The 9,196-nt window shown below is 48.9% G+C and overlaps 1 non-coding gene across 1 annotated transcript; it reads left to right on the forward strand.

Moving 5' to 3' along the window:
• Nucleotides 1-460: 460 nt before the first annotated feature.
• LOC115321555 lies at nucleotides 461-1,648 on the forward strand. Its single transcript, XR_005717398.3, has one exon. It is a non-coding gene; the product is annotated as an uncharacterized LOC115321555 (transcript).
• The last annotated feature ends 7,548 nt before the right edge of the window (nucleotides 1,649-9,196 follow it).

Below are 9,196 nucleotides of genomic sequence, written 5' to 3' on the forward strand. Positions count from 1 at the left end.
GAAATAGACTATGTGCAAAGCGACATCTTGTGTACTTGCGATAAATTATTAAGTTCCCGACATATTGGGGAGTTCCCGAATCGATAGTAGGATGTTTTAGAATAACGCACGTTAAAGCTTTCCGAACGCAAAGAGCTGCGTTATCGCTCCAGCGCATGCGCCGAACGCTAACCACGTTTTGCGCTTTGCGGGCGCAATTTTTCGAAAATTGCGTGCGTACGCAAAGAGTCTTTGCGCTTGTTCAAGGAGGATTTGTGAAGAGAAGTTGGCTGAAGTCAAAACGAGCTCAGGCAAAAAATGGCGGCCCCAGAACAACGGCTGCGGCTGCTTTGACAACGCTGTGATGGCGACGTCGGCAGCATCCGCGTGACTGCAATTTTTAATATGGGAGGACACTGCACTCGGTTTGGAAAACACAGGAAGGCGGGCAACAGTTACCGGCGACTTGATGCAGGGGCTCATGAACGAGTGTGGTGCAATGGGAGAGGCCCTGGGGCTTAGCTTCAGTTCGCACAAATCTGGGCTGATGGCCTTTGGGGCAGCAGAGGAAAACGGGACCGTCAACCTGTCCATTCAGGCCAACCCTGTACCTTGGGTGGACCACTACAAATATCTGGGTGTAAACCTACAGAAGAGACTCCACTACCTCCTAGAGCACGAGACGAAGGTCAAGGCGAAGGGCAGGAGGAACAAGGGCACAGCAACTTCCAGGGCCCTCTTGGGATATAACCGATACGAGGTAACCCGAGCGGTCTGGAAGATGGTGGCGGTGCCGGGGCTCACTTTCGGCAACTCAGTGTTGTGCCTGTCATCAGGTACCAGGCAATACCTCGAGGTCCGCCAGAGGGAGGCGGGAAGGTCGGCACTGGGAGCAAGCCGAACAGCACCGTGCGAGGCCGTCCAAGGAGACATGGGCTGGTCCAGTTTTGAGGCCAAGGAGGCCCGAGCCAAGCTGGACTTTGAGCGACGCCTCAGCCGGATGAGCGAAGAGCGCTGGGCCAGACAAGTTTTGAAGTATGTGCATCTTCGGTCCGTCCCAACCCGGTGGGTGCGACGGACGCGCCAGCTGGCACAGCGGTACGAGGTCAGCGGCCCACTCCTTTACCCAGCCGCGGAGCAGATGGAACTGCAGCAGAGCATCCGCACGAGGGTGATCGAGAGCGAGACGCGGCGGTGGGCGGAAGCGGCACGTCTGAAACCAGCGCCGGCCCTGTATGCCATAGAGAAACCGGAGGCGAAGTGAATACCTTTCATGGACAACAGCAAGGGCAGTCCACTGCTGTCGGACGCCCGAAGCGGCATGCTGCGGACCCGCGTGTTCCGCGCGAAGTACATGGACATGGAAGTGAAGTGCGCCATGTGCGCGCAGGGAGCAGACGAGACGGCGGAACACGTCATACTGGAATGCATGGACATAAAGCCGGACGTGACGTACGAACGAGACATGGCGGTGGCGCTGGGCTTCCGGGGCGTTAACGAACAGTACGCCGCCGATAGTTCGCAGCCAGTGGAGGTGACAAAGAGGAGACTGGAGTGTTGGTGGAGGAGAGCAAGGGAACACAACTACGATATTGGCTAGTGTAGCTACCAGCCAGGCTAGATCCAGCGCTGCTGAGATCCCCCGATACAAAGGGGTTAGCCCCAAATCCAATCCAATCCAATCCAATGCTCGCGACGCGCGAACATTTCTCGGCGAAAGTACGGTGTGCGAAGGTCCTTACACGAGGCACCTCTTGCCGAGGCGACGGAAGCGAACATGACCACACGACCGCTCTCGTCCCATTCTTCTTGTTTAAACAAATCTAAAATGTTACACTGGACAAAAAAAGAACTTGTTCGTTTTTTTTTTTCAAGTTACAGCATTTCGTGTGTGAAATAAAAGCTGTTACAGTATCTGGGTGGCTTTGCAAGAGCGAGATGCTTGGGCTTTTGCGTTGTGATTGAGAAACGCTATTCTAAATCTCTCTTGCGTAGTGTGCGCTAACGCAAGCGCTATATTTAGCGCTAGCGTGCACTGAAATTGCGTACGTTATTCTAATACTCCCTAGTTTTTTTCCCGAGAGACATTAGGGAGTTCTCGTAGGTCGTTTCTAGTGTCCCGCAACGCTCTCCGCCGCAAGCTACGATATCCGGAACCCTCAGTCAAGGCCTGCGGCGCGTACGCGCACTAGCGGCCGCTTCGCTGCGGGAAGCGTAACGGAGCAGGTAACAGGATCTACGAAAACTCCCGGTTGGTCTCAGCAAAGTGGGAGACGTAGATCTAAAATGTGATCGAGTACTGCCAGTCCAGGACGAACCCTTCGCAGAACGTTTACGATGCAAAAACGTTCACCTACCCAGATGGCTCAGTTCATTGCTTCAGTGATGAATCTTGCGACCTTGTTGTTGACAATCCATCTTCCGCACTCTCATAACCGTCTTATTTTCTCTTTTTTGTTGCAGCGAAATTAATTTGCAACCCATTGAGTGTGCAAATGCATTGTCTTAACATCATGAAACCCCAATTAAATGAGATGCGCCTCGTGTACAGATAAAAGGTGGCAAAAACCCTAAAAAATGGCGGCTTCGAGCAGCATAGTTATAATAACTGACTGGAATTTTGCCCATGCCTTATTAGGGCAGCTACCTAAACAACTCCAAAAAGCGTATACACGTTAAAATGAAATTTTTATTTTCTAATGCCGAATTGGAGGGCAGCTCTATAGGAGGAGGAGGGAGGGTACGGTGGAGAGAGGCCCATCCTGCCCTCCTGTCCCTCTCCAATTTAGCGGGGAAATGTTTCCGCTAAATTTAGCGGGTAATTTTTTACGCTAAATTTAGCGAAAACTTTTCCCTACAAATATCGCGGGAAAATTGTACCTTCGTGACATCACGTGTGACGTCATTATGGGAAACGTCCCACTACATTTAGCTAAATTTGGCGAGAAATGTTTCTGCCAAATATAACGAAGAATTTTCCCGCAAAATTTAGAGGGAAAATTTTATCCTCGTGACGTCACACTTGACGTCACGTGTGACGTCATTATGGGAAACGTCCCATAATCCAACGGACGCGGACGCCTCTCAACCTGGAAACGGGCGCCTCAAAGCTGCTCTTTAAACAAAATGCACATGTGCAATACATCATACAAAAGGCCCGCGCTTTCCGCTTCCTCGCAGACCTTGGGAAGTGCTAAGGCTTCACGAATAGTTCTGTCATTCATTGGGCATGTTGCTTGCAGTACGCCGGGAACATCAGCAAAGTCTTAGAACTGGAGTGGGAAAATATGCCAATGGCCCTGTTCAAGCTCGGGTCATGTATGCCCTCTGTGTGCCGCAGAGAGGACCTCCAGTTCGTATTGGATAGTGGTAAGTTTAAAAGCACTCCGTTAGTGTATAATATTTGTCAAAAAGTCTATTGTGGCTACTTTTTTTTTGCATCAATGAGATGAGTCTGAGCTTATGTTATGTGACAGCTGTACGGACACAAAGTATATATATATATATATATATATATATATACTGCTTTTTTTTACATCAACACGTTGAAAACGCGATAGATAGGTCGACGCCGTTTTCACAGAATATTTGTGGGGCTCGGCGGACGTTAGATGAGTAAATAAACGTCACAGTACGTTGTCTAATTAACGTTTTAATTTACAGGGTAATTGGCCATGTTTAATTTTTAATTTGAAAGGGGCTATGAATAAATGTTAGCCCAATTGAAACAATTTGCGAAAAGGCGACGAGTTTTGGGTTATTCGTGGAAATGTGCCTTTCGTCGCCTGATTAAAAAACAGCGCGACACAAAGCACACCCATACGTTCCCGTGAATTGTGGCAAATCCGGTTCCTTCCGGTGAATTCAGGCTTTACTGGAAGTGAAAAGAGTCCCATAATCCAGTAATATCAATTTTTCACTGGAAATGAAATTCCGGTGAACAATTCGGTGACATACCGGTAAACATTTGGTAACATTCCGGTATAAACTCCGGTGACATTCCAGTACATTCCGGCTTTACCGGTAATGAAAAGAGTCCCATGATCCAGTAAAATATTTGTTTTACTGGAAATGAAATTCCGGTAAAAGATCTTTTCCAATGGGGCTCCTTTTCCCCCACTTGAACAGGTCGGGATACCTCTCTCCCCTGTAGCTCTGGCTGTAGTGCACGGTTTTAGTGAGACTGAGTAGAGACGCGGTGCTTCGAAACGCAAGTATTTCGCCGAACATACTGCAGCTAGCCTAGGAGTTCTTCGGCGCGTCGAAGGATGGTAGGTGAGTGGCAGTGAGTGAGTGGGGAAGGGAGGGATACTGTTTGTGATAGCAGCGTCTGTGAGCAGTTCGGTAACTGAGGTGATCTAATAACGTTGCTGGAGAAGGGGAAAAACGTCCCATTCTTCCCTTCTTCTCGTTGCCGCTTGGAGGCGCGTCAGTAGAGGGGATGAAACCGCGCCGTTGCTACCTTTTTCCTCCTTTTTTTCTTAGAGTGTAGCGTCGGCAGCTGCCCTTAATGCACGAGAGCTTGTGCCGCCAATACTGTACCGTAGAACAAGGGGCTCGCCCTTGTAGCCCTTCCTGAAGTGTAATATAAGGTGATATTGGGTGTAACTGGGGTGGACTAGCTCAGTTGAACTCAATGATCGTTAGCGGCTTAGTGACAGTTGGAGCCGCCGTGTAACTCCGGCCGAAAGGCCGAGGGTCAGACTCGAGATTCTGCAAGGCAGAAGATCCTCTTCTTCATGGGGGAGGAGCTTACAGGCAACGGTGGACAGGGCAGAAGGGGGAGAGGTGAAGTTGGAGAAAAGTGGAAAACGCGAACTGGTCGTCGGTGTTTAAGAGCGCTAATGCAACTTGACTTTAGTGCAACTATACTCCGTTTCACCTTATGTTGTACCGAAGCGCAGGCTAGAAGCGCGAGCTCGTTGACAGTTGCCCTGAATGCACGAGAGCTTGTGCCGCCGAGATGCGCCCTAGAGCAAGGAGCTCGCGCTGGTAGCCTTCCCTGCGGTACATCATAAGGTGAAATACAGGGTGAAACAAGGAGACGGCAGGCTCTTTAAATCGACCGCAAAATTTGGTTTCTTAACCTATCAGGCTACGACTTTGTGCAGCGTTGCCCACAGATGGTGCATTTTTTTTTTTTTTTGTAAAATTTGCAAAGAGCGAATTTACCTAAGGAAAAAGTAAAGAAACAAAAGGGTTTAGCTCCTATGGAAACGCAGTGACGCCACCGGTCTTCAAAGAGCACGGTGCCGTTTCGCCCGAGAGACAAGAGATGGCGCAACGAACGCCGCCAACGAACCAACATATGGCGCCGAGAGACAGCCGTCTTCAGCAGGCAATCTTTTCGACTTAAAAGCGGCGCGCGTTCCGCAGGCGGCGACAGTCGCAGAAACAAAAACAGGCGCGGTAACAACAAGGAACTGTAGTTCCTTGTCTGCTAAATACGCCGGCTCTCGGCGTCGTCTGCTGGTTCGTTGGCGGCAGTTGGCGTCGCGACCACTTGCGCCATCTCTTGTCTCCCGTGCGAAACGGCGACGTGTTGTTTGAAGACCGGTGGCGTCGCTGCGTTTCCATAGGAGCTAAGCCTTTTTCTTTCTTTACTTTTTCCTCAGGTAAGTTCGCTCTTTGCAAATTTTACAAAAGAAAAAAAAAAAAAAAGGCACCATCTGTGGGCAACGCTGCACAAAGTCGTAGCGCGATAGGTTAAGAAACTGACTTTTGCGGTCGATTTAAAGTGCCTGCCGTCTCCTTGTTTCACCCTGTAGAGAATAGGGTATAAGAGGAATGATGGTTAATAAATTATAGCATAGTAAAACATTTTTTCAAGCCAACAATGAAAAAATGATCCATGAAAGCATCGGAAATATACTTATACGGAAATCGCTGGTGTTTCATAGCTATGCGATAGTGTATTCTCATGTCGGAAAGAGATCACAAGGAATCCTAGGCGCTTGGTCGTCGTAAGCAATTGGAAATATGTGAACGAGCTTTTAGAGCGGTCTTAGTAAAAATATTTGAAGTCAATCCTCTTTCTTAGTGAGTTCTTTTTTAAACGCGTAAACCAAGACCATAAAATTGCCCCGTAATTATTTATTGTACCTATTGTAATTTTACGCGCTTTGAGGAATTGTGGCAACGATGTCCGCTGGCTGCGCTTCTTTCAGATCGGCCTCGCCGTTGTCGTCTTTTCAATATTCCGATATTGAACTTTTTTTTTATGTAGTCAATTGTATTTTTATTTTTGTAAGCGTACTTATTATTTTATCCTGCGTGATGTTCCTTTTATGTTTAGTGCTTTTGTGCATATTTCGTCGTTTTCGACGCCGGCGTCGACGGACAAAACGCCGCTATTCTTACGCCGCTGCCTATAGGTAATTACTATTGTTGTCACGACGCTCTATCGCGCTATAAACTCGTCTATTTGACCCGCATACAGTTTTGAGACACCCGTTTTGAACGTCAGTGCATCAGCCTAGGCAGGGCAACGACGCAGCAATCGCGACGCGAGAGCCGACTGCATCTCGATTCGCTGAAATGTGAGCGAGGGACTCTCGATGGAGCGTTAGCTCGCTGTTGGTGCATGACGCTGGTTTGTCGTTGAAAACCGTTTTCCCTTCGAACGCCTGCAAAGCCGCTCCAGCGCTCGACGTACCCTACGCAGCGCTCCTCAACAACCGCCTGAGAAGCATTGTAACATTCTGTCGGCGAGCGCCGGCGGTTCATGTTTAGTTCATAAAATGCTCGCATTCAAGTCGCGACGATGAGCCGCCGGCGCTCGCAGATGGAAGCGCCAGAAAGGTTGCAATGCCGCGCGGGCGGTTGTTGACAGGCGCTGCGTATAGGGCAAGCCGAGAGCTGATACGGCTTCACAGGGCGTTTGAAGGGCAAACTGCTCGCAACGACAAAGCAGCGTCTTGTTCCATCAGCAAGCTAACGTGCACTCTTAGAAAAAAAGGAGTCCAAAGGGAGTCACTGCTTCCAGGACTCTCTTTGACACTTCAAGACTCTCTTAGAGAGTCAATTTTTCGTGTGACTCTGTTTTGACTCTTCCCCTTCTCAACGGGAGTCACAGGTCAGCAGCATTTGCCCTACCGAAAAAAAAAAGTATGAATGCTGCTTCGCGGCGTCCATCCGGCAACCCAAGCCCCGCCGTTTCCCTATGCACCTCTAGAAAGGGAGTCCGACACCATTTAGTTCAAAGCTTTGTCGACATTTTATTTTCAATAATTCGACATTCATTTTTCTCAAGAATAATTGTAAAAACAAAAAAAAATGTATGTTTATTTTTTGCATCGAACCTGGGTTTGCTCCGTGAGAAGCGGGCACCTTTCTACATAGCTACACCTGCGAGTACTCGTTTTGAGAATTTGTTTTATACGAGATTCAACAAGTTTCGCGTCGTGCACATTATTCGAAACCGAATCCTGCGTCTGCATTTTACATATTTCTAGAACTGCCGTGGGGTGCGTCTCTGGGAGCGAGTGAAGGTGCAGTAGCTTATTCAAGACTATACTCCGTTTCATACGTAGCATGCAACGCAGTCAAAGCTAGCGCACCGGTTTGCATCGCCGACCGTGTCCACGTTCACCCCATAAAATAGTACGTCCCCTGCGAAAACACTTATAAAAAAGTCGAAAAAGGTGCCTCCTTGGAGCTAGCAACTGATAGTGGTGTTATGATTTCGACGGAGCACAAATTTTTTTCAATAAAAAGGAAAAGATAATGTAAACTACTTTAAATTGTTTTCGTTTTCGTCCGTGCGGCAGCAGCTGCGGGTTTTCGGGTTGTGTGGCACTGGCTGGTTTTGAGAAGATGGCGTCTTACGCAACAAGCTCAAGTACCTCTCCTGCTCGGATATTTTCAAAGATTCGTTGTGCGCAGACCTTGAAAGAGTGCAAGCAGGTGATCGCCAACGTGTACGCGAGTACAAGAACGCGTTTCCCGGAGAAGTCGGTCGTGAAGTCCTGGAGACGGTCAGTAACAACACCGGAGTGTGCGCCCGTACTGTCGCGAAGTACAAGGCGCAGTGTCTATCTGGAAAGCTGGCGTCCCCGAAGCGAAGACCTCGCCATGTAGAAGTTTCGAGTACGGGGACTGTCAAGCATGCCGAATTCACACACAACACCATTCGCCTGAAGGTGCACCGCAAGTACCCCGAGAGGGGGATTCCTACCCTGACAGCTATTTCAAAATAAGCTGTTCAGGCCACAACTATTGTCGATTAACGTCCTATTATAAATTTTGGGGCAAGGCTGCTATCAGTGAGATTTTTCATTCCACGCTGCACGAAAAAAAAATATAACTCGGTGCTGGAGGCAAATAACACTTGCAAAGCGGCAGAGCAGATGGTAGAAATGTGGCCTCTCGGCGACTTACAAATAAATAGCAAGAAGAAAGGAGGAATCGAAATATGCAGTTCGGCAATGCGCACAATCTTACACAAAAAATGGCTAAAAAAAAAAAAAAAAACTGCGCGTCTAGTGGGTTTGAACCATTGCCGCCGAGACGTCGGTATCACCAGAGCAGCCCTACCACTCGTCCACGAAACGCTCCCAGGAACACTTTTTTTTTTTCTTTTTTTTTCTGTATTTTAATGCGCACCATTTCAGTACCTTTGACAGCTATGCACGCTCTGTATGAAAATGAGTACAAGTGCCCATTTTGAGAACCACACCACCACACTGCGAGTTGAAGCAACGCCAAAGGCTCGCGTCTCGCAGCGCCGCCTGTTGAATAACCATTCGAAGAGTTTCCACACTGTGAAGGTGAGAGCGCTCACACCGAAGAGCTCTCTTTACAACGCCTACACACACACACAGAGCTCACAATTGAAGGGGGGCCACTGAGGTTTTAAGAGCTACTGATCGTAGCAATCGCATTCCAAAGACGCCGCGTTGTCGTAGATTGTTTTTCACCAGCTAGGTCCTGTAGGGATGAGGCCAAGGCCAAGGCTGGGGGATTCATCGCCGGAAACGTAAAGGAACCAAGCAAACGACGTGAGGCTCGCGGAAGCGGTTCGTGGGAGCCGACGACGTCCAAGCCACGATCCAAGCAGCCCTAGTAGCAGCCTTGCTTCCGAGAAGACTGTATATTCTTTCCGGCGGGCACACAATACTCCGACAGCATGCTTGCGGCTGATGTGGATTGCAGGAGGTGGCTAACAGGACGACCAATGCACAGAAAATGGGTTGAGCACAAGACAGCACGCAACGAT

This window comes from Ixodes scapularis, unplaced genomic scaffold, assembly GCF_016920785.2.
Source record: "Ixodes scapularis isolate PalLabHiFi unplaced genomic scaffold, ASM1692078v2 PGA_scaffold1__304_contigs__length_218370807, whole genome shotgun sequence".
NCBI lineage: Eukaryota > Metazoa > Arthropoda > Arachnida > Ixodida > Ixodidae > Ixodes > Ixodes scapularis.